This window comes from Echinops telfairi, unplaced genomic scaffold (genome assembly GCF_000313985.2).
Source record: "Echinops telfairi isolate 266 unplaced genomic scaffold, ASM31398v2 ScPeMD7_7475;HRSCAF=8513, whole genome shotgun sequence".
Lineage (NCBI taxonomy): Eukaryota > Metazoa > Chordata > Mammalia > Afrosoricida > Tenrecidae > Echinops > Echinops telfairi.
The window spans coordinates 15,530,723-15,556,934 of record NW_022111379.1 but is presented as its reverse complement, the minus strand read 5'-3'; the positions used below and the strand labels follow the sequence as shown (position 1 = coordinate 15,556,934).

The following is a 26,212-nucleotide window of genomic DNA, read 5'->3' as shown; positions in this document are numbered from 1 at the left end:
GAAAGGGGGAACCGATTACAGGGATCTACATATAACCTCCTCCCTGGGGGATGGACAACAGAAAAGTGGGTGAAGGGAGACTTCGGACAGTGTAAGATATGACAAAATAATAATAATTTATAAATTATCAAGGATTCAAGAGGGAGTGGGGAGGGAGGGGGAAAATGAAGAGCTGATATGAAGGGCTCAAGTAGAAAGCAAATGTTTTGAGAATGATGATGGCAACAAATGTTTAAATGTGCTTGACACAATGTATGGATGTATGAATTGTGATAAGAACTGCACAAGCCCCCAGTAAAATGATTTAAAAATACATATATTTTGCATATCAGATGTTTACATTACAATTGATAACAGTAGCAAAATTACAGTTATGAAGTAGCAACGAAAATAATGTTATGGTTGGGGGTCACCACAACATGAGGAACTTGAAAGGGTTGCTGCATTAGGAAGGTTGAGAACCCCTGCTCTAGAGGTTAAATAAGAAAGGACATGAAGCAACAGTGTTGGGGTGATACCGCGCTGGTACAATAGATGGCGCTGTGCTGCCAACAGAAGTGGTAGAGGCTCCACCCAGTGGGACAGTCCTACTCCCACAAGGGGTCTCTAAGGATAGAAATCAACTGAATGGCACCTACCTATGTGTATGTGGTTGTATACAGTTGTCCAAACTCACTGCAACATACATTTATCATCTGTGAGGTTTACTTTCGATAAAACTATACTTCAATAAAGTATACTAGAAGAACACAGAACTATTCTAATTTCATATGGGAAACCCCTCCCTGTTTTGAATTTGGGTAGGCATATAATTAGTGACAATTATATTAACCAATTACATATATAACTAGTTGCTTAATATCTGAACCCACTCCTCCCCATCATGAGCTCTTTACGAGCAAGTATTGTGTGTCTTGTTCAGTGACTGCTGCATCTGATGCCTTCCACTGTGCCTCATTGCAGCAGGCACTCAACAAATGTTTCCTGAATGAATGCCCAGTCTATTTCCACCAATAGTTAAATTCCTTTTATCTACAAAGCATAATATTAAGCAATGCGGGAAATGTTAGCCTGAGTTAGACACGAAGAGCTAAGAATCCAAAAAAGTACACAAATAATAACTACACAAGTATCGCATGTATTTTTGGCTTCTGGGAGGAATCAGAACAATTAGAATTTTTAAAAAGAATAACCATTTTCTTGTGAGGATTGCTCTGGTTGATGTGTGACTTTGAGTCAGTCCTGACCCATAGCCACTCTATACAGAACAGTAGAATTGCCCCATTGGGTTGCGTACAGCTGGAATATTTAAGGAGGCTGACTGCCATATCTTTCTCTCCAGGAGCAGCTGTGGCTATGCACTTAGACATTGTGCAACTAGAGAACTTTAGTACTCTGCTAGTGTACAAATCCAATTTTCCCTTGAAAAGATTGAAACCTGGAACAACAACAACAAAAAAAAACCCACCACCACCAAAACAGTGCCATTGAATCAATTCTGACTCCTGGTGACCCTACAGGACAGGGTAGCACTGTCCCTGTGGATTTCAGACTGCAACTCTTTACGAGAGTCCAAAGAGTCCGAAGGAGTGGCTAGTGATTTTGAACTGCCAAACTCATGGTTAGCAGTTCAAAGCATAACCACTAAGCCACCAGAGTTCCTGAAATCTAGAAACTTGGGGTTAATGTTTAACTATTTGCCTGATTTGGGTGAGAAATCTCTGAAAAGGGTCCTCAAACAGGTGCTGCCTTTGGTGTTCACAGACTCAAACTACCGAATATCTCAACTCCAAGTCACCTCTGCATGTAATGCTCAGGTACTTTATCCGTTATCTCCCACAATATTTTGGGTAAGAGATCAGTCATTCGGTCTTTTAAAAGTAAGAATATGAAATCGTTTCCAAGGAGAAAAAAATCATTGCCCAATCATGCTTCAAAGCTGCAAAATTTAAAACCCAAGTACTGAAGGCTTTGCTTCTAGGACTACTTGCTGGGAGTATGCCTTTAAAATACAATGAGCAGGTAACAACTGACCTTTATAACACAATGGTGAGTAGCGGGCAGAGAGAAAGAGTGAGACGGAGTGCATTTAGAGTTCTAGAACTGTGTATAAGTGTCCCTTCATCTATATTGCTATTTGGGGGGATGTGAATTATCAATTCCAACAGTTAATATTTTCATGGTACTGCATTGCTAGTAAGGTATTACTTTTACATGCCCTTTTCAGAGAACAGGCATGAATATTCCATTGTGAACACCTTCAGGGTTTAAAATACACGTTGGTGGGGTGACTTGAATATCAAAATAGGCTAAGGACATTTCCTATGCATCCAGGTAGTGTCAGAAAGGCCCAGTCTAGGTCTCAAGATGTGATGTCATGCTACAGTTACCTAGCATGGGAACGATCCCAAAGTGCAACAGAAGACAGATGAAGGAAAATAGGAAGTGGCAAAGGAAAGAACTTTGAAGAATTTGCTAGAACAAGCAAAACGTTCTACCAGAAATATCTCGATTTTAAACACTAGGCATCAGCTATAAAATTTATATGGGTCTGTGGACAACCTTAATATGAAATCATCTTTTCTAAACAATAATCTAATATTAGCGCTTTCCTTTTGAAATGTTGTGAACATTTAATAGGCAACGGTCTCAGGGGTTACTCGATGCGATAATTTATTTAAATAGCATCAGAGTCTTTTTTCATAATCTAACTGGATCAAGTGTTAGATCTTTCGGTTCACACATATTTAATGATCAGTTCTGATAATCTAATAAAGCAGGGCAAAAGAATATAACCAAGCATGACTGTCTTAATTACCTAGTGGTGCTATAATAGAAATACCGTCAGTAGGTGGCTTTAACAAGTAGAGAAGACTAGCAGTCCAAATTCAGGGTGCCTGTTCTAGGGCAAGGTTTTCAGTTGCTCACAGCTCGGAGGGAATGGCTTTTGTCTCTTCTGAGCTTCTGCTCTGTCTGTCTTCGTGTGTGTGGCTTCTCTCTTCCCTCTTCTCTGTGCTTAATCTCTTTTATATCTCAAAAGAAATTGGTTCAAAACACATCCTACGTTAACACTGTCTCATTACCATAACAAAGACACCTCAAAGACTGGACTATAACTACAGGCTAAGAGATTGGGATTTACACACATTTTTTGGAGGACACAATTTACCCTTTGGTAAACATAACAAATTACCCTTTGGCTCCCCCAGAATTCATGCCTTTGCCACATGGAAAACAGATTCACCTCATCTTATCAACTCAAAAGTTATATATCAACTCCAACTTCAAATTCTCATCTCCTGAATTGCCTAAATAAAATATGGTAAGACTGTAGATATATTCCATCCCAAAGCAAAATACCTCTTCATATGTGAACCTGCCAAATCTGTATTATAAATTACCCATTTCTAAAGTACAATGGTGTAAGGCATAAAGTAGACATTTCTATCACAAATTAGAGAAATTGGAGAACAAAGGTTAACAGGTATCAAGCAAGTCCAACATCCAGAAGAACAATTTACATTAGCTCTTAAGGTTTGAAAATAATGATCTCTCCTTGGGGACAATCTGCATAATGGCCCTTCATCTGCCCTCCAGATGCTGGGTGTTAGCGGTCCCCTCTGGATACTGGGTAAGCACTCCTCAGCATTGGCCTTCAGCTCTGCCTTTAGGTCCTCTGGGATGGATGGCAACTCTGCCCTTTGGGCTTTAGATGGCCCCATTCTCCTAGTCTTTTTGAGTGGAAACCTCATAGCTGGGGCGCTGGCAGGACCCATTCTTGGTCATGGCAGCTTTGGGGGGCAGCTTACCCACACAGCTTTGGGTGGCAGCCTCATCTCCCCGGCATACTTTACTAGAAGCCTCACACTGAGTTTCTGCAGATCTGAGTTTTTGACCCCTAGGAGGCTGTGGTCCGATGAGATCTCAAGATGTGGTCCTACCCCTTGAGCCCAGGCGGGCCTTGCTTCCCACATTACTACCAAGAGTTCTGCTGATCTCCACCACACTCCAGGGAGATCCTTTTCTTTTCTTAGAGGACAAAAGATGTAGTTCCTTTGGCCTGCTTCTGACTGTCAGAATTCAGAGGGAAACAGTGCCCTTGCCTTCCATCCTGTCTCTGTTCCCTTCACTATAAACCAGTGATTCTCAACCTGTGGGTCGCGACCCCTTTGGGGATGGAATGACCCCTTCACAGGGGTCGCCCGATTCATAACAGTAGCAAAATTATAGTGATGAAAATGATTTTATGGTTGGGGGGGTCACCACAACATGAGGAACTGTATTAAAAGGTGTCAGCATGAGGAAGGTTGAGAACCACTGCTCTAAACTAATAGGCTTTCTGCTTTGATTGGTTAGATCCATCAGCCACAGGCTTAATCTCTTTACTGAAAAACTGTCCAACCATGCCCTTGGAGAGTACTCTAGGGCATATGCTCTTAGCTTGTACAACAGAACCGTCTAAATCTTTCAACGCTGGTTGCAATTTGCAGCATCCCTTGTTTAGCCTCTTTCTTCTTGCATTTTACTGTAAGTGCAAGCAGAAATCACACATTCCCTTTAAGATCCTGCCTAGAAATCTCATCAGTTAGAGATCCAAGCCAAGTTCATCACTTGCAAGTTCTTTATTTGCCAAACATTTGAACATTATTCAGACAAGTTCCTTGACACCGCATAAAAAGTATTGCCCTTTCTCCACGTTCTAATCGCCTATTTGTCATTTCCTTCTAAAGCCTCACCAGAAGCACATTTTAATGTCCTCATTTCTAGGAACATTTTGTGGCTGGAGAGCTATATAAATTCTCGAAGATGATAGAGATTTCCTCTGGAGATCTCCTCACTTCCTTCTGAGCCCTCACTCCTTGGTACCTTGATTCTCTTTTAGCTTCTATCCATTATCCAGTTCCAAAACTGCTTTCACATGGAAGGTACCTTGTAGATGCCTCACTCCTCCAGCATCAGATTCTCTCCTGATGCCGCTTGAACAGAAAAATTTTTTTCATAGCGTAAGAGGCTAGAAGTTTGAATTCGGAGTGCCAGCTCTAGGGAAGGCTTTCTTCTCTCTTGGTTTTTGAAGAAGGTCCTTCCTTGTCTCTTCTGAGTGTCTGCTCTGGGCACTCTTCATGTGCTTGGCATCTCTTTCTCCACTAGCTTGCGTTTAAATCTCTTTTATATCTCAAAAGAGACTGATTTAGTATTCGCCCTACACTAATCCTGCCTCCTTAACATAACAAAATAACCCATTCACAAATGGGATTATAACCACAGGCATAGGGGTCAGGATTTACAACACATATTGGGGTGGGGTGGGGGGGCAAGGGCAGGAGACACAATTCAACTGAGCAGCCATGACTTAACATTTAAAAGAAATACTGTATTTAATCCCTCGCACTGTGGCTCACTGATCATGTGATCTTAGCCTACCTAGTGCGTGGCTTAATTTAGGCCTCTGTGTTCCTATCAACAAAACAAGGCTATTGGTCTTACCAGTTTACAAGTTGCATTATTGGGGCACCCCCTAATACACATGGAAGGGCTGATGATTACTGTCACCTAGGTAGACATTGGCTTTTTAGCATCATATGCATATGACGGGTCAACTGCAACAGGATAAAGTCCTTGGAGATTCCTCTTTTAGATCTCAGCTGAAACATACTTGTACCGGCTGATGTGCAAACCGGCCACATTCTGACATTTGTGTAGTCAGCCACAACCACAGCAAGCAGGATGGCATTTATCTTTGATAATCATACAGAGTGCTCTGTCGTCAAGTAGAGTCACTGAAATGAGTAATAATCCCACCAGCATCTAAGGTACAGCCAGCGGGGTCCAGGTCAACAGGCAAGCAGTCGATAATTTGCCCAACAACACTGAATTTCATCTGCCCACAGCCTCTATCTACTGATTATACAATCAATACCCCTCAGATGAGAAGAGCTAACCACTGGCCGGGGCAGATCAATGCTGGCAAATAAGCGCTTCATGACAAAAAAGTTTGATAATTACCATTCTGAAGCCGTGTAAATGTTGTTTCTATTGTAACAACATTCATGATGATACTGCTAAGACTGCACTGTTATTATAGGTTTAATGTTAGGCAATCAAGCTACAGTGGTCTAGATATCAACAAACAGCATCAAAAGAAAACATCAAATTGTCCCTATTCTTTTGACACGGTAGCTGCGAAATGTTTCTATGTTAGTGGCCCTAAATGAACAATAATAAGTGACAATTGAGTGAAAAACACTATTTTCACATCTTACAAAAGTCATGCAATATGCGTAGATTGATATAAGTATGATTATTTCTAGGACCACTTGAACCGGGGGATTAAAATACATCCAGTCCTGTGACGGAGATTTTTCTTTCTTGCTTTTTTCCACAGACATCATTTAAAGAGGATTTATGTAAATTTTCTCCCTACTCATAATTTCTCAAGCATTAGTGCAGTCATAAGTATAGGGCACCTTGGCTTGACTTAATTCTTGTCATTTCTAATACAGCACACTTTATTTTATTTTATTTTATTTTTGAGCCCTGATTGCTAGTTCATTCTCAATCATTAGCATTTAGGAGAACTAGTCATTACTGGCTTCCAGTAGCTGCTTGGGTTCCTTTAAGCACTTAGAGTCTTAAAACACAGAAATGGAAAACAGACATTTCAAAGGTAGAGCAAATCACGACTCGCAGAGGAAGGGTGCAAGCAGGCCTGGGTGCGTGGGCACTGAAGCACACCGATGCTTAACTTTCTCATTTGCTTTTTAAAGACCACAAGGACTGGGGCCTGAGAAGAGCAGGACACCGCATTCTGTAGCAGGCTTGCTCACACAGAAAAGTGGGAGCTGGTTCCAAATGAAAGGCTTTTGAAGAGAACGGCCGTCACTTTGGGCCGTAATCATCATTTCTGCGGGGCTATGTCTGACTTTGGATTTGTGCGACACACATTTTTAATTGTCACTTCCATAAATACATCCCCCAGCCGCATCCACACAGCAATAAAGTTACCTGTCTAAAACTTGGTTTCCACATCCCTGAGTGGCCAAATCTCTCCCTGTCTGGGGTAAATCGGCTGCCTTTCCCTGTAGATAAGAGATACACAGGGGGAGGAGGGGAGAAATGCTAAAGAGTTTGTCAATAGTGCAGAAGAGAAAGGGCAAGCCAAAAACCTTTTGTGGGCAGCAATGCGAGCAAGATTTCCAGGAGGCTCAGAGGCTGCTGTTAAATGTCTTTTTCAGCAGCATTTTGCTTTCTTTCCATGCAGCTTCTACCTCGCAATAGAGCCGAAGAATGTGATGTATATTAAAATGCTTTGCCTCTCAGATGGGGTTCATTTTTATTCAGGGACAATTTTGCTGACTGACAGGTAAGCCGTTTGGTGCTGAAATTGGACCCGTACAAGAGCTTTGCATTTCATTTGCTCCATTACACCAGTGCATGAATTACTGGGCTTCCACGTTGGCATCTTTCCATTACTTTCAAATATCTGACATGAGCAAAATGACTCATCTGACATTTCTGGTAACAAATTTGTCCCAAAAAGAATAGAACATTATTATACTCTTTTATGTACGTGAGTACCACAACCTTCCACCCTAATCTGACCAGAAATTGTAAGTGTATAAATAGTAGCTGATATCGGTTTAAGAAAGCACGCAGCCCGTGACAGCTGTAAAATGCCACAGTGAGAAATGTGTCTGCTTCTTCATCTGAAGATCCCACCGGCACTCCAACCCACTTCCTGAAATGTCAGCAAACTTCAGGTAAAGGTACAGCTTTGCATTCTGCTTCCATCACCATCACGGAGTAGGCAAACTTTCGGGCAGTGTTTATTCCAAAGCACTGGCCATCAACTCTTTTCTTTCAATCAGTTGCGGTAATACAAACATACATTTTTCTGATAGAAACATTCTCCTAAAAACAGTCCAATGATGATTTGAATCAAGACTTAAGAGGCCTGCATCTCATCGTTATTCATAGTCATTATGCTACTGTGTTTGCTGATGAGTACAGAGTTAATTGGTGCTGAAAGCCTTTTAGTTCTCTCTTGCCCTTTGAATGCTTTCTTTCTTTAAACAGTAAGTATACAGACCATGGTTCAGAATAATCTTGAGATAACACCACACCTAACTTGCCTATGGGGAGCCCTGGTGGTGTAGCGGTTACACGTTGGACAGCAATCCGCATGGTCGGCGGTTTGAAATCACCAGCAGCTCTGCGGGATAAAGCCTGGGCTTTCTACTCCTGTAAACAGTTATAGTCTTGGAAACTCTTAGCGGGTCCCTATGAGTCAGCACCAACTTGATGGCAGTGAGTTTGTTCTTGGAATCTGCCTATAAACCTCACTGCCACTGGGCTGATTCTGAACTCCTAGTGACCCTGTAGCATAGAACTGTCCCTGGGCTTTTCTGAGACGACATCTTCAGGGGAGTAGGAAGCCTCAGCTTTCTCCTGCAGAAGGGCTGGAGCTTTCAAATGGCTGACCTTGTGGCTAGCAGCCAGCCCAACATTCAACCCACGAGGCCGCTGGGCTTCCTATAAAACTGCAAGAGTTGCAGTTCTTTGCGAAGGTCGGCGCTGTCCTTGGTAGACATGCTCCAGGCAGAACTTCAGGAAAGAAGAATTCTTCAGCTGTATGACTCAGCCCAGAGTCTTCTCCACCTCTTTACTTAAAAATACCCAGTGACACATTCCAACCTACCATCTGAAGCTGAAGATTGCAAATCTACCCTCAAAGAAGGGTTGTTCTGGGTGACAGTACAACATTTCATAAAGTAGCAGTATAATTATGTGACAGCAAAATTTAAAATATCATGTTCACTGTTAGTGAATTCATCAAATTGATACGATATTATTTCCATATGAAATTATTAGCCTCATATTACATAATGGTATTTTCTTTAATAATCAATATTTTGTATTACAAATGTCAAATACAGTATATTATGGTGTATCCTTCTTAACATGTTAATTTAGATTTAAGCATTATTCATATGACTGAATTTATATGAAGCTATAATAAAACTGAAGGTTTAAAAAACTTACATTACATTTATCATTATAAATCATCTGTATTTAAAAAGGAGAGAAAAATGTCACAGACTTGTATGATATACACCTTTGAAGAAATGGTATTAAAAAATACTCCAAGAATGCCAATCTTTTATAAACAAACTCTTTGGAGATAAGACTAGTATCTAACAACAGTATTTGGCATTTTTTTTCATGCAAACTTTGCAATACTTATGCATTGTTTATGATTAGTGTTGAAGTTGTGGGAGTATTTGTTTGGCAAGCAGATTTAACGATTTACCTAAAAGAGCAAATGAATACAAAAAATACAGAAAGAAATTGAAATAGAAAAAAATGAGAGGGGATTTGCCCTATCAGGAACCAAAATATACTCTAAGTACCTAGTAACTAAAGTAGAAATGGCAAACAAACCAGTAAAACAGGCTACAGTATCTATAAACAGACACATTTACATATGAGATATAGTGTATGATACAGGTTAGATGTCAAAACAGAAGATAAGATGAACTATTCAATATGTTTTATATGAACAAATGGATAATCATATTTAAAAATCTACTTGGAATCGTATCCCATATCATACACAAAGCTAAATTCCAGATGGGATTATACCACCAAATATTGTGAAAATGTTAAAACTATTGAAGAATGTTTGAGACTATTTTTATGATATTAGATGGTAGAGAGGCCCATCTCAAACAAGACACATGAGCCAGAAACCGTACCAGAAAACAGCACACAGAAGGTTAACAGCTATGCTGGGTTGGGGGAGGTATTTGAAGCACCTATGACAAACCTGAGACATTCATGACCCTCGGTGTGTTACTTCTCACTGCACCCCTATTTCAGTCAGGATGGATTAATCTGGCCATTTGGTAAACATCCTTTATACTTTCTTAATGCCTCACCTTTACACAAGCTTTCCCTTCATCTACACATGTCAAAGTCTTCCTGATCCCTCGAGGCTTATCTCAAATGTACCTTCCCTGTGAAGCCTTACCCTAACTCCCTCTTCCCTGCTTCCTCAAGCCAGAAAATAAGCTCTCCCTTTGAGCTCCTATTGTTGTTTTGTTCATTATAGGTGCATTATGGCCAAATAATGACTTGTACATACCTAACTTACCTTTTAGACCTCGGCTCACTGGAGATCTAGATTGTACCTTATTTATTTTTTGTGTTCTCTGTAGACCCAAGTTCTATAATTTCAGTGTTTTACTAAGTGGGAGAGACACCATTAATAGTATATCAGATGGATGAGCATGTTTCATTCTCAGAGTTGTAATCTTATTTTAGGAGGTCTGGTGGGGCCATGGTTAAGTTGCTAACTGAAAGGTCAAAGAATCAAACGCACTGGTTACTCTGTGAATAGAAACTTGGTGATCTATTCCAGTAGGTTTTCCAGCCAAGGAAATCATATGAGGCAGTTCTACCCTGTCACAATAAGGTCCCATGGGTTAGAACGGACATGATGGCATACAATAAAAACAATGCATTTTACAGTAAACTTCTGTTTAGGGATGTGATAATCTTCTACTTCAGCCACGACTTAAATTTTTCTTCTTAAATAAGCTTTTTAATATAAAAAATAATGAATCATTAAGAAAACCATTTCAAAATAACAGAGCTATCTAGGTTTGGCAATAATTCATGAAGGTAGTTAATGAATGAGTAAGATGTCAGAAACAATGTTCTGATAAATTATAGTGTACATTAATATCATCACTTCTGCTATGAGCTTTGTAGGAATTATCTTTATTTCTTTTTGATACCTTTTTTATATCCAAGATCTCTCCAAAGAATGCCTTAGAATAATGCTATAAATATACTATTGGTTATAAATAGTTGTGCAAATAAATAAAACCATTACAGTGCACATATGTGTTCATAAGGTAAATCTGTTGCTAAATCTCTGGGGAAAAATGTATACAACTGCTAAACATAGACGTTACATTCATTTAAAATAAAATGTATTATGCCTAATAATTTCAAAAGCAGACTAGATTCAAACTCACAAATTATTTTAAATTTCATTTGCACAGATTTTATTAAAACAATAATAAAACATGCCTTCCAATATTACTCCAAGGAGAAATTGCTTCTTCCCTCATAATTTGAGGAGGCAGAGCAAAATGGGAGAGAAGACTCCTCCATCAACGAATCCACTGAACAGTGGACAAAAAGAAGCACAGGCTGAGATCTCAGATCTCCAATGGCAGCTGAGGTGTTTGAGAGTCAGGGGAGTCCAGACACAAGATAGGAGGAGAAGGGATGGCACAGACCCTGGGGGAGCCAATCTGCTAACTCTGGGACTGCTTGCTCATCACAAACCCATTGGGACAGGCACTAGGAAATACTCCAAACAGGGAGCACAGAAAAGAAGCTCATCTGAGGACGCTGTAGCCCAGTTTTTAAAATGCAGCACAAACTGTCCAAGGAGGTTTATGGGCTTTGCGATTGGGAGGGAGTGAAGAGAGGTCACGGCACAACAGGAGTGTTGTTGACAGTCAGTGAGGCCTGAGATGCATTGGGCATTAGGGCTGGGAAGACTATCAGAGGCAGTTGGATAAAGGGGAATACTTGAGACTGACCAGGCAACACAAAGGGAAAGGAGCCACAGCAGAGCATTCTGGGTGAACCTGTACAGAGGAAAAGATAAGAGAGCCCACCACCTCCACCACAGGAAAGTTGATCTTCACCACTTAGGTCAGCATCTGCAACTAGCTAAATCCTCTCTCCTGCACACTTACTACCCTGTCGATTCCAACTCATAGAAACCCTATAGGGCTGAGTAGAACTGCCGTTGTGGGTTTCTGAGGCTTTACATCTTTACAGGAGTAGACAGTCTCAGCTTTCTCTACCAGTGAAGCAGCTGGTGGGTTCAAACTGATAACCTTCTGGTTAAGAGCCCAAAGCATAGCCAACTACACCACCAGAGCTCCATTCTCCTGCACATGATTGAATTACAGAGTGTCAGCATCCAGAATTGAGAAATAACCTAAGGATAAGAGTGGTCGCTACTGCTTCTCAGGAAAGGATACCAAGTCTGCTGCCTCTGAGTGGATTCTGACACATAGTGACCCTGTAGAACTAAATGGAACTGCGGTGGATTGTGACTCTTTGGGAAGTGGCTCTGCTTTTTTTCCCCATTGTATTAGTCTAGGTACTTTGGAGAAACAAATCCATGGCGACTCACATATAAGAGAGTTTTATGTAAAGAAAAGGTGCATCAAGAAAACATCCCAACCCAATGCTGCCCAAGCCCACAAGTCCAACATTAACCCATTAACCCAACACCAGTTCACAAAGTCCTTCACCTCACAAAACAGAGGCAATAATGCCGACTGCAGGAGGAAAGCTGAGTCAGTGAACGTGTAAGCATCTCAGCACTGGCAAGGGTCTCCACAAGGCTGCTCCAGCACCCAGGGCTGCATCGGGATAGATCCATGCGGCTTCTCCTTGGGGATGTCTTGTAGGAAGTCAATCTTGCAAGCTGAAGCAGGGAACTGCTAAGGCAGCTGCACCCGATACAACCATCACAAAACAAGAGACCCGAGAACTAGAAAGGCAAGGCTTCACCACCCATTTATCCCTCCGCCTTTCAACCAGACCCACATGTGATTATCGGCCAGGCTGGCACAATTAACTAACTCATCCATGGAATAGCTGGTGGGTGTGGTCCACAGTCTTTCACTTGTCAGCTGGGTAACTGGCTGCTATGCCACGAGTACCCAATCAGGAAAACTTCCCACAACAACCAAAATACAAAATTTAAAGTTAAAATAATGATAAATTGGCCCAAATTCAAGAACAACAAAATAATAATAAAACACAAAATCACATGAGAAGGATGAGTCAAAAGCAAAACATGAAGAAAATGACATTTCTCACAGGCTGCCAGAACAATTCAAAGAATTTATAATTTCCATACTGTGATACTAAATATGTTTTTTTAAAAGCAAGAAACTCACAGGAAAAAAATGTGGAGATCAGGAAACAAATGGAGGAGCAAAATGAGAGATTCAACATGGAAACCAGAAACATCAATGAGAGACAAAGACCACGCACACTACTAAAACTGAAGAATAAAACAACTGAATTATAAAAAGCAAGCAAAATAATTTTTTAAAACCATGTTGAACATACAGGTGAGAAAATGAATGAACTAGAAGACATAACAACTGAACTTATAAAGTGTAAGAGAAACCAGAGAAAAGAAGAAAAGGACGCAAACCCTCCCAAAGCTATGAGACTCAATGAAGAAATCAACATTAGAATTGAAATCTCAGAGCACCAAGACAGCAAGATCGTAGAAATGGCTTTCCAAAAGTTTACCGAGAGAATGCCTCAGACCTAAAGAGAGAACGAAGCCTACAGAGATATAAGAAGCTATGTGAACTCCAATTAGAAGACACATAAAAAATGAGTTATGTGTCATATCCTAATAAAATTCTTAAAAATCAAAGACAAGGAAAGAATTCTGCAAACAGTAAGAGTAAAACACAATAAATCATACCAAGGGGCTTTTATAAGAATCAGTATGAATGTCTGCCCCCAAAACTCTAGGGAATAGATGAAAATAATACTACATATAATAAAAACTGAAAGAAAACAACTGCCAGCAACAAATATATAATTTTATACTCAGCAAAATTGTCATTCAAATCGAGACATTTGCTCCAAATACGGACACTCTGGGAATTTGCCACCACCATTGGACCAGCTCTGAAAGAACCCTGGTGGCATAGTGGTTATGCACCGGGCTGCTGATTGCAAGGTGAGCAGTTCAAAACCATAGTCACTCCTCAAGAGAAAGATGGGTTTTCTACTCCAGTAGAGTTATAGTCTCAGAAACTCACAGGGGCAATTCTTCCCTGTCCTAAACGGTCACAATGAGTTGGCATCAACTCAGTGGCAGGGAGACTAGCAAAATGCATCAAAATACAAATACTGACAAATACGAAAAGATAAATTGATAACTCCACAAAAAGTGGTGGCCTTGAACACACCACTTTGGATTTTAAACGGACCATCATAAAGAAGATCACTAAGCACACTGAGAACTTAAATAAGACAAGAGCCGAATGGATCTAGTAGATGCACAGAAAACAACCCCACTCAGCATGAGAGCAATATATTCTCTGCGTCTACAGGAACATTAATCATTTTCTACAACAGACCACATGTTAGGTCATAAAACAAATATCAATTTTCTTTTTTAAAATACTGAAATTATACAAAGCATCTTCTCTGACCATAATGGTATGAAGCCAGAAACCAACAACAGGAAAATAATAAAAAATTGAAACCAAATAATATATGGCTAAAAAACTACTGGGATAGAGAAGAAATAAAAATGAAATGTACAAATTCCTAGAACCAAATGAAAAGAGCATATCCAAACTTTGGGGCACAGCGAAAGCAATGGGAAGTTTGTAGCAATAAGTGTCTACACTAAAGAAGAAGAGAGGTCTAAAAGCATTAACTAAAGCCAATAGCAAACAAATAGCGAAGGTAAAGAAGAGGGAAAATGAAAGGAATACTGAAGGGCACAAATTAGTAAAATAGAAAAGTAATAGAAAGAATCAACAAAACCAGGCGTTTGTTTCTTGAAAGAGTCAGTAAAATAGACAAACCTTTGGCTGGATGGATTAAGTGGGGGGAGCGGGGTGGCTAAACCACCTCCAGGTGTAAACCTCTTCCAGGTCAGGTGCTCTGACTCCAGACTGCACTTAGGCTGGCAGGTTCTCTACCCAGGTACTCCTCCTCCGAGCACCTGGCAGGTAGACGGTACAGATGCATCCAGGTGCCCTGAACCCGTCCCAGCACTTCAGCACCGTGTTCTCCTTCCCTGCACACTTTTCCTTTCCTTTCCCTTCTCCTTCCCACACGTTATTTCTCTTCTTGGTTTTTCTTTTCTCCTATTTCTTGTATGTCTCCCTTCTCAACTTTTCTTTCTCTATTTTTCTTCACCATTCTCTCCCAACACCCACCCATAGTTTTATTTATTGTATTTTTCTTTCTTTTATTTTTATCTTTTCTTTTTAAGTTTTAGCTATTAAATTCTTGTTTTCTAGCTGTTAATGACCTGGTTTCCTCCAATTTTCTGGGGTTTTCTGTTTGTTTTTAGTTTTCTACTTTGCTGTCTTTTTTTCACCTTTCTTTCTTTTTCCTAGTCTTACTGAAGGAGAGTCAGCCACGCTCATAGCTCCTGCAGCCCCTCAGACTGGGTGAAGGCCACTCCCTGCGCCTGTACTACCTAGTCATCAGAATTCCAGAACAGGAAGAAGCCAAAAAAGAGCTACAGAAAATAACACTGAAAAATTATTAGATGAAAATGTCCTTAATATTATAAAAGAGATGCGAATTTAAGAAGCTGAACATATTCCAAACAGGATATATCCAAAAGAAAATCGCCAAAGCATAGCATAATCAAACTTCTAAAAAGACAAATGCAAGGAAAGAATCCAAAAAGCTTTTGGGGAAAAAGTCACCTATATAGGAGAACCAATAATACTAAGCTCTGATTTCTTAGGACAAACTATACATGCAAGAAGGCAATGGGATGATATATATAAATCTCTGAAAGAAAAAAACAATAATCAAGAATCATATATCCAAAATATAAAAACATTTTTTTAAAGAATCATATATCCAACAAAACTGTCCCTCAAATACAACAATAAATTAGGATATTTCTAGGTAAACAAAAATTAAAGGAATTTGTAAAACTCAGGCCAATTTTATAAGAAGTACTAAAGGAATTCTTCCAATAAAGAACTGACAAAGCCAGACAACAACCTGAGATTAATACATCTGGCAATGATACCCAAAAGTCAGCCAAGACTAAAACAAACCTACAAGACTGAAAATAGGGGACCAGAGATCAATTTTTAATGATGACTACAATGCAAGTAGAGGAAATAGTGGAGCTATGGAACTTCCAAATAAAGAACTCAAGTAGATTTCAAGAACCCAGGTGAAGTGGAAGGTAATACATAATAGGAAGGTGGTTGTTAACAATCATGGAGATAGGAAGGAGAGCTACAGAGGTAAACACTGTTCTCTACTCAAACCTGCAATAACAGTGGTCTGAATAGTGTTACTGTGGATACAGGAGCCCTGATGGTAGAGTGGCTATAAGTTGAGCTGTGATCTCCAAGGTCAGCAGTTCAAAACCACCAGCCCCTTCCACTGGAAAAAGATAGGGTTTTCTACTGCTGTGAGGATTTATACACTTTTGGAAACTCACAGAGGCAGTTCTATCCTGTCCTATAGGGTCACTATGAGTCAGCTTAGACTCAGTGGTGAGTTTGGATTTTTTTGGTGTGAGTAGATATGGAAAGGTATATAGGCAGAACGGGGTAGGAAGAGAGTGGGAGTATTATACATATGTGTGTGTGTGTATACACATACATGTTTGTTAGAGGATATATATACATCTATATATACATATTTACTTTTGCTGTAAATATATGCATAATAATTTATAGCATACAAGGGCAAAGTTATGAAAATGTCACCAAATAGCTTGGGGGAATGAGCCACTGGTCTTGGGGAATGAAAACCACAGTCTTGAGGAGAATCAAGATCAACTGGCCTAACACAGTCCACAGAGACGTGTTCTATATCCTACTTGGGTGAGGCGCAACTTGGGTCTTAAGAGCTTGTGACGTGCAAGTATTGATCTCTTCCTATTTATTGGAAAAAAGAGTGATAAACTTGGAGACACATGGAAACAATTAGTCCAACGGACTAATAAAATCTTGTGAACATCAGTCTCCTTGACCCTGAGACCAGAATTAGTGCTGGTTACCACTACTAATTGCTCTGAAAAAAAACCATGCTAGGAGGTCCCAGATAGAATTGAAGAAAAATGTGGAACAAAACACACAATTATGAAAGAGACCAGGCTGGGCCACAGGCTGTTAGCCCTTGGTTGCCTTTCAAGTCTGGAACTGAACTCACCTCCATGCTTCCATCTTCAGCCAAACGGTCAAGCTTGTAACTTGGAACAATAACACTAGTCAGGTACAGACAACATCGAATAAGCAACCATTTCAGATCAAACTGACAGCATTTGTCTAGGGACAAAGTTCAGAAGACTTGGGAAAGAAAGAGGAATAGAAACAAGAATTCTGGGAGGAAATGGGAGGGGTGATGTTACATTGAGGGGGTTATAATGCATGATATAAAACAAAATGTGTGTGAGTCATTGGATGGTAACTGATATCTGCTCTATCACCATTCACAATAAAAAGTAACTAACAAACATCGCCAACAAAATGAATGTCAGCACCAGAAAGCTTCACTGGGGAATTCTATCAAATATTCACTGAAGTTTTTATATCGATCCTTCTCAATCTCTACAAAAGCATAAAGAAGGTACATTATCAAACTCTTTCTATGAAGCCAGTGTAACTAATATTGGCATGCTTCATATCTAAACCAGCAAAGGTATTACAAAAAAAGAAAATTATACCTGATAGCCCTTATGAACATAGATGCAAACATTTTCAACAAAATTCTAGCTAACATATTTAAGCAACACAGCAAAAAACAAAACAAGTATCCACAATAATCAAGTGGGCCTCATATTAGTATTACAAGGGCTGTACAGCATTAGAAAATCAATCAAGGTAATCCAACACATAAATAAAACATAGGAAAAGAACCATCTGATCATATCAATTGATGCAGAACAATCATTTGCTATAATTCAACAACCTTTCCTGATAAAACCTCAGGGCAAAGTATGAAGAGAAGGGAAATTTCAAATGCATCCATTCTTCCCTGGTCGTCTTTATTTATTTTCCAGTTTTTACATGCATATGAAATAACTAAAAATGCCATGGCTTGGGTCAAGTACACCTTAAAGTGACTCTTCGCTCTTTAACACTTTAAAGAGGTCTTGTGCAGCTGACTGCTGCTTTCGTAAATGGTGATTGTGAATCGAAGGAGAATGAAATCCTGGAGAAGCTCAATCTTTAGTTTATCAAGATGACAAAGGCAAAAAACCTGCCTCATTTGGTTTCACTTTCCCAAGGAGTGTTTGTTGAGTTTAAATCACCAACATTGTGGTAATTTACGCATTGGGGCAAGGACCTAGAAGACTCCAAAAATCCCCCACAAAAGCTGCTGGAGCTACTAGGAGAATTTAGCAACAATGCAGAGTAAGAGGTCAACATGCAAAAATCACTTGGGTTCTTCTACATTAACAATGGCTAATCTGAAAAAAGAAACCAAGAAAACAATACTATTTCTAATAGCTCCCCAAATTAGTACCTATTGCATTAAATAAAAACCTATTGAATTAAATAAGGTACCAAATTAATAAAATACTTCATGGACTAGCCTAATCAGGGATTAAAAATATATATACAATGAAAAATACAAAACGCTATTACAAAGGTGAGTCTAAAGTATTGCTACCTCATCATAGCACACTTTTTAAAACACAAATATCAAAATGTGAAGGTATTACTTCTTGGCATGTCCTACAACTAGGTCTATGCATTTCTGAAGATGGTATGTCCAGCTCTCTAACCCTTCCTAAAGAACTCTGTGTCTTTGAATTTTGACATCAAAACAGTTTTGACATCCTCAAGGGACTCATATTTTGTTCCTGTTAAACGTTCTTTCAATTTTAGAAGTCTGAAATGGCAAGGTCAAGACTGGACAGTGGAAGAGGTAAGGTCTACAATGATATCCTCTTAGAACGGCCCTTGCTACGCCTCAAACAATACACAGGTGCACTGTTGTGATTAAAAAAAATTTCTCAGTGCCTTTTTCTAACCGATGCAGTTTTCAATTTTCTTTAAACTTTACAATAAGCCCTCATGATCGTCCTGTGTCTTTAAAAAAATTCTATCAAGAGTATCTCTTTGAAATTAAAAAAAAAAAAAGAAATCACCATCACTTTCTTTGTTTTGACAAATGTCTTTGATGCAGTTTGTGTATCTTCCTTCAAAATCATGCTACTTCATGAAATGATTGAGCATCAACCAATTCTTTTGGGTACCACAACTCTGTGGATTCTTCTGTTTGATGCATTCTACACAATTCAATACCTTTTGCATAGAATACTGCTATATTTAAACTTGAGGCTTAAATGTTTTTCTTCAGCTCTTGCGGCTCGAGAAATGCACAATGTCTTCTTTCCATTTGGTTTTCTAACTCCAGGTCTTTGCACATTTCATTCTAATATTCTACTTGGGCTTCGCAAGCTGATCTTTGAAATGTTCTGTTCAGCTCTTTTACTTCATCATTTCTTCTAGTTGCTTTGGCTTCGTTAAGTTCATGAGCAACCTTCAGAGTCCCTTCTGACTTTCATTAGGTCTCTCCTTTCTTGTTGAGCTTTTTCTTTCTTCATGTATGATGTTCTTGGTGACCACAATTTTCTGGTCTTCAGTTATTTAATGTGTCACATCTATTCTTGAGATAGTCTCTAAATTCAAGCGCATTATATTCAAGGTCCTTATTTTGGCTCTTGTGTAATTGTTTTAATTTTCTTCACATTCAGCTCAATCTTGCATACGAGTAACCGTCTGTTCTACAGTAGGCCCTTGCCTTGTTCTAGTGGATAATATTGACTTCTCCTTCATTTCTTCCCACAAATGTGATCAACTTAATTCCAGTGTATTCCACATGGCAAAGTCCACATGAATAGTCATCATTTGTGTTGTTGAAAAAAGGTGGTAGGTGCAATGCCAAAGTCATTGTTCTTAGAAAATTCTATCAAGCAATCACCGGTGGCATTTCTTTGACCAAGCCTATGTTTTACAACTAATAATCCTTCTTCGTTTCCAACTTTGGTATTCTTCTCACTATCAATTACTAATGTATTACCAATGTACTTGGATTGCATGTTTGATCAATTTCAGACTACAGAAATTGATAGATTTCTTCGTCACTAGCTTTAGTAGTTGATGCATAAATTTTAATAATAATTGTATTAACTGGACTTCCTTGTAGGCATATAGATTTCATCCTATCACAGACAGCACTGTATTCAAAATAGGGCCTAAAATGTTCCTTTTAAGGATGAATGTGATGTCCTTCCTCTTGAACTTACCATCCTCAGCAGTGTAAGTCATACGATTGCCCAGCTCAAAATGGTCAATACTAGTCCATTTCAGTTCACTAATGCCTAGGATTGCTTCCGTTTTATTTCTGTTGACTTCCAATTTTCCAAGATTCATATTTCAAACATTCCATGTGCTGATTATTAAAAAAATGTTTGAAGCTGTTTCTTCTCATTTTGAGTCATGTTCCATTAGCAAATTAAGTTTGTGGAAAGTTTGCTACATCCACAACATTAAGGTGGAGTCTACTTTGAAGAAGCATCTCTTTCTGAGTCTTATTCTGAGTTCCTTCCTACCTTAGGGGCTCATATTCTGGCACTAACTCCTCTTCCTTCTTCCTAGCATCTTCTTCTGGAAGCTCCGCTGAAATCGAGTACCTTGCCTAACCTTCTTGGTACATGAAATACCTATGGCATAGATTCCAGTATTGTGGCAACATCAAGCCACCCCAATACGACAAAGGGTAGCTATCAGCTTTCATTCTTTCCATATCCATTTCTCCTGTTTTGATATCAATAACAATAAACATTTATTTAGCTCCGACAGCACAGAGGGAACTTTCTTCTCCCTTGTAAATCAATAAATATCTATGTTGTGATGAACCTAGGATAATAGTATTTTGTTAAGTTCCTAGAATGCAGTTGTTTGAAAGAAGATAATCAATCTCTTCCTCGAACAGGTTTAGCGCTGTCCCAGGGATTTTCCTCATAGTTCAGTCTCACAGTCATTGCACAGTAGATTTATTCATCTATCATTCTCCCATAACAAGTCTCATCATGACTGCTTTGTATTTCTCCATTTGGCACAATGGAATTTTATTCATTTAACAGGATTATTTATTAATCGGGCATTTATTCAACAGCATTAAAAGAATTCAATAGGTCTGATACAAAGTGCATGAGATATATCATTAGGATTATTTTTTTTAATTTCAGGTATTTATTTAAATGGGATTTGCTATCTTTGGGAGAAATATTACTTATAAAATGGATATTTTCTCTTAAAAATATTTATGCTGGCTTTATAAAATACCTAACATGGGGATAAAAGAAAAAATTAACTAGGTGGCCTTCTATGAATTTGATACTTTAGAGAAAAATACTTCTATATTAATATTCGACAAAGGAATAATCCTAGTTAATAAATAAAATCCTCCTCAATCCAAATGGCAACTGGAAAAATCCTACACAACTATAAAAATCCTACATACAGATGAAACCAGCCAATTTCTATGAAAGCCACATTATCACACTGACATGTTATTTTTTTTTTACCTTATATCAGAGAAAACATGCCATTGCTCCAGAGAACATGGTATTGGAGGATTACATGAGCAATGGCTGTTCTTGAAGCTAATAACAGAGAGGAAACCCAGGCAAAGAACTGGCACTAACTGGGACCCCAGCTGCAACCTCCCCTCAGCAAGGGGACATTCTAACACACATGTATATTGCCGTCACCACCATCACACAGAAAGAGAAGCAGATAGTAAGTGGGAGAAGTGAGAGCATGGGAGAGAATAACAGCAGGAAAAGGGGGATTTTATAGTTGGAAGGCAATTGACAGGACGACCAAGGGAGAACAATAATAATGACAGTATATAGATTAGGAATGTAAGATTATTAAACCAAACTCACTTCTAAAATAGGAGAAAAATGTGACTCATTTGAAATAAATATATTCTACTGGGTTACATATGCAAATAAGTGAAAGAACACCAAGAAAATAGTCATTCCTGTAAGAAGCCTATGATATTTGCATCTTGATTGATAGACCTTTACCATGTAAGCAGAAAGATTGCAAGTAACTGAACTTGGAACTTTTGAAAATGAAAAACATTTATTTGAAGCAGTGAGATGATATTATCACTAGTTATTAATAGTTTTCCTATTGAGTTGTCTCTGGGTACAATTGTTCCATGAATAAAAATCACAGAAGAGCGTGATTTTTATTCATGAGGCAGAGTCTCTCAGAGTGCGCACTTAGTTTGGGGCTCTCCTTGTCTAGCATTAACCCAAACGATTCAGGCACTGGGGTAAGAGGGTCAGAGCAGTCAGGGGAAATTGAGACTTCCCTGCCGGCTGGCATTTCAGCTATCACTATTGCAGCGAAGCCAAAAATCTGTTCTTCTAGCATATGAATATGAGTGTGTGTGTGTGTGTGTGTGTGTCTTTCACGTCTGTCACCACCAACCCCCTCGTTCAAAGTCTCTGGTCTAGGCTGGGGAGCCCTGATGATGCAGTAGTTAAGAACTTAGCTATGAATCTGAAGCTGGGCAGCATGAACCCTCGCGCTGCTCCATGGAAGAAAGATGTGGCAGTCTGCTTCCATAAAGCTGGAAGCTTTGGAAACCCTACCGGCTAAAGTAGGCTTGCCCATTGACTCAACTGGCAATCGATATGATGTGGATTTTCCTGGCCAAGTCTTTGGCAATTGCCTCTCTGTGGCCTCTCAGAATCCCCACTGGCATTTTGGCTCAATCCGCCATATACTGTATAGTCAGAGGATTATTTAAAGGGACTGGGTGCACACATCATTTCCCCATATTCACACCCTTCAATGCCTTTTGTTGTGGGGGGGGGGGGGGGGGGCGCAGGCAAAAACCCTGACCCTGACCCATACAGCTCTGTTCAATCTGGCCCCTTCCCCTCCTGTCTCACTTGCCCACTACAACCAGAGATGCCTTTTTAGACTTCCAGCTTGTTCAGCACATCAGAGACGTTGCCTCTGTTCCCTGGTGTCTAGAGCACTGACCCTCCCCGTTTTACTCCTTTCACCACTGCAGCCTTTAGATTTCAACTTAACTGCCACTTCCTTAGGGATGGCTCCTTGATCACCTCCTGTCAACTCCAGCAAAGTTCAATGGCCTGTATCTGAACTCCACCAGTAAGCTTCATCACAATGGAAATTAAGCCGTTTACTAACCTTGGTCTATTTGACTGCTTATAGATTCCATGAGGCCAGGGAAGGGATGTTGTCTCGTCTACTGATTCCCTTCATGCTCAGTAAGCAGTTCATAAAGACATGCTGGATGAAGAACTAAACATCAACCAAAGCAGTCACTGTCAACTTTGAAATCAGCTGCCACGGTTATGCTGCTAAAGGAACATTGCTGGTGTCTGGTTGAACTCCCAAATGTTGGGTTCTGACAAGGTGTGCTAGCTGGAATGGGGGGTGAGGAGTTTGGGGAGGAGGGTGAGGCGCGCAGGACAAGAAACATAACTGCACAAGAACCCTAACACGGGAGCCCTTCTCTTTTTATCTGCGCGCATGCTCCTCCTTCCCATGCTTTTCTCTAACAGCCATCTTTTTCTTCCAGAAAACAAGCGGAGCCCGAAACCGCTTCCTCCAAATGGGACTCCACTTGCATCAGTGTACTTACTTGTAAACTGTTACTCAAAGTCTGTGTGTTGTATTCTTTCCCTTGCTCTAAGGAATTTATATGGGAGAGAAGCCTCATGTTTCAAGACTCCCTAATGAGACCATAGATTTCCCATGAGCTGACAGCTGTCTTTCTGTGCGGAACTTAGGGTAGGAATATGAGTATTCCTTCCAGGCAAACATCATGTCCACATGGAGGTCACCCACAGCTCTGTGATCCTGTGGAGAGCATTTTAATATGCGGTTGATTGATGGTTGGATTGCATGTGTCATCTAAGCCTCATAGAAGGGCTAAATTAATGTTAATTAGAACAATCTGAGCATTGCTTGGATAACCCAAGGCTGAGCCAGTAGGACTAAAAGAAAGGAAAGGAAAAACAAAAAGCAAACAAAATATTCTATTAATTAATTACATAGTCCAGTAATCCCATCCTGAGAATACAAGATTTCAAATTCTTAAAAATTCCACATAGAAACTTGTTGGCCAACTGGTAATTCTGATCATCAGAATTGGCTTCTGGACCACAGGTTTCTATGGTGGCTGACCTCTTTCAAGCTTCTGATTTTGGCTACACAATGACCCTTCAATTCTGCTTTCTGTTCCCTAGCCCTCCCCAATAAATAAATAATTGAAAACATCAAACAAACTCACCGCCATTGAGTGGATGCTGACTCACAGTGACCCTATGGGACACGGTAGACCTGCCCCTTGCGAGTTTCCGAGACTGCAGCTCTTTATAGGAGTAGAAAGTCCCATCGTTCTCCCCAGGATTGGCTAGAGGTTTCACACGGCCAACTTTGTAGATTGAAGCCCAACGTGTAACCACTACACTTGCTGCCACTGGGTGTTTAATCCTAAAGCCTTATCACCCCGAGAAATACTTACACCTCAGTAAGTGACTCCAATTAGAGGAATTATATCCATTCTTTCTATAAGCAGAAGAGACTGAGTTAACGGAGATCAGTTTTGCATTGCTATTTTCAGATTAACTTAGTGCATGTGTGGTGTGTCTGTGTATGTATGTGTACACATATGTTAAAAGCAGATCATTCATACACAATTCCCTAAACGGAATCCACTCCTACAAGTCAAGTTCTCAGACAGCTGGCTGAAAGGCTTCAATTTGTTTAAACTCAGCCACAATGACTTACCTGGCTTTTTGCAATGCCTGAGCTTCCTGTTTTGTGTTTTTAAGCAAAAATTCTGTTGACAACCTGCTTGGCTACTAGCTTGAAGAAAGCCACTTGATCCTTCCACCATCAACCCTTAGTCCCAATGGTGACTTTGTGGTTCAAAGGCTGTCCAAGAAAGTCAAACAACAGCTCGTGTAGGACCAAGCCGCCTGACTGAAAAGCAATCCTGCCCCAAAGGATTAATTGAACTTAGCAATTTGTTCTTTTTCATTAAAAAATAAATAAAGAAAGAAAAATACTTGTAGTATCTTTTTGTAGTACAATAATAAGCTGCCATGAGGATTTTCTGAAGAATTCGGAAATAAAGCCAGAGTAACAATAGCTCTTTTTCTTTAGGAATAAGACCCATATGTCAAAATTTATCTAGAAATTCAATTTGGCATGCTGCTTCATCATGGTAGGAGAATAACTACAAAATTGTATTACTGTTCATTATTTCCAAGGGGATCCCAATTTATTATGGTTCATGACGGAGATGTACTGGAGCCTCAGCAATGGCTACTGCGTTGTGATGGAAATGAGTGGATCCTGATACGAAGTTTTTGCAAGTTTTTAATGACATGAAATATCCAACTGCCAGTAGAGATGATTTGTAATCATCAATTTCTTTTTAGCTCCATTTCATCTACCCAACAGATTTACAGATTCACACACAAACACGTGCTGTTGTATGACACACAGCAATTGTGCGTGGCAAACCACTTCTGGGTGAGAAGTGCTGAAATAGTAATGCATGTGCCACCAACGTTAGCAACCCCAGCCTTCCTATTTCATTCAGGGTTAAAATAGTGCCTGTACCAGGAGCAGACCTGGCTCACTGATAACTGAGGCATCAGGGAGACCTTCGCAAGCAGTGTTTTTGCTAGACATTACAATCACTAGCAAGTTTTAAGAAATTTCCACACCCCCATCACAGTTAAATCAGAGTAGGGTCGAGGCATCGATTGTACTTTAAAGTTTTCATTGTGGTAAAACACATGTAACAAAGTTTCCCACTCTAACCTTTCAAAGTATACACTTCCATGGTCTTAATTGCATTCGCAATCGCGTGTAGCTCTCATCACCATCAATTTCTAAAATATTTTCATCACCCGAACAGGAATGCTGTACTCATTGAGTAATAGCTTTCCCTGGCCCCTTGTCCTCCCACCAGTCCCTGATAACCTCTAATCTATTTCCTATCTCTGTGTACTTGCTGTTGTTGTTATGTGCTATGGAGCTGGTTCTGCTGATAGCAACTCTGTGTAGAACAGGATTAAACGCCCGGCCGTCCTGTGCCAGCCGCACAGTTGTGATGTTTGAGTCCATTGTTGGAGCCACGGTATCAACCCATCTCCTTGAGTGTCGTCCTCCTTTTGGCTGACCCTCTAACTTGACCAAGCATGATGTCCTTTTTTTAAACCAATGGTCTTATATTATTTATTGTTAAACTTTCCATGCAGAAGCATAACCACCAGAGAATCAGATGATGGCAAAGTCTTAAAGTCAGCATGACAGACCGCTAGTGAGCCTGGGTGCATGTGGCTGTG

At 39.8% G+C, this 26,212-nt stretch overlaps 1 protein-coding gene across 1 annotated transcript in view; it reads right to left on the bottom strand.

The window, feature by feature from the left end:
• The window catches only part of CAMKMT (calmodulin-lysine N-methyltransferase), a 470,081-nt gene that overhangs the window by 209,248 nt on the left and 234,621 nt on the right, over window positions 1-26,212 (bottom strand). The gene's annotated exons all lie outside the window — the stretch shown is intronic.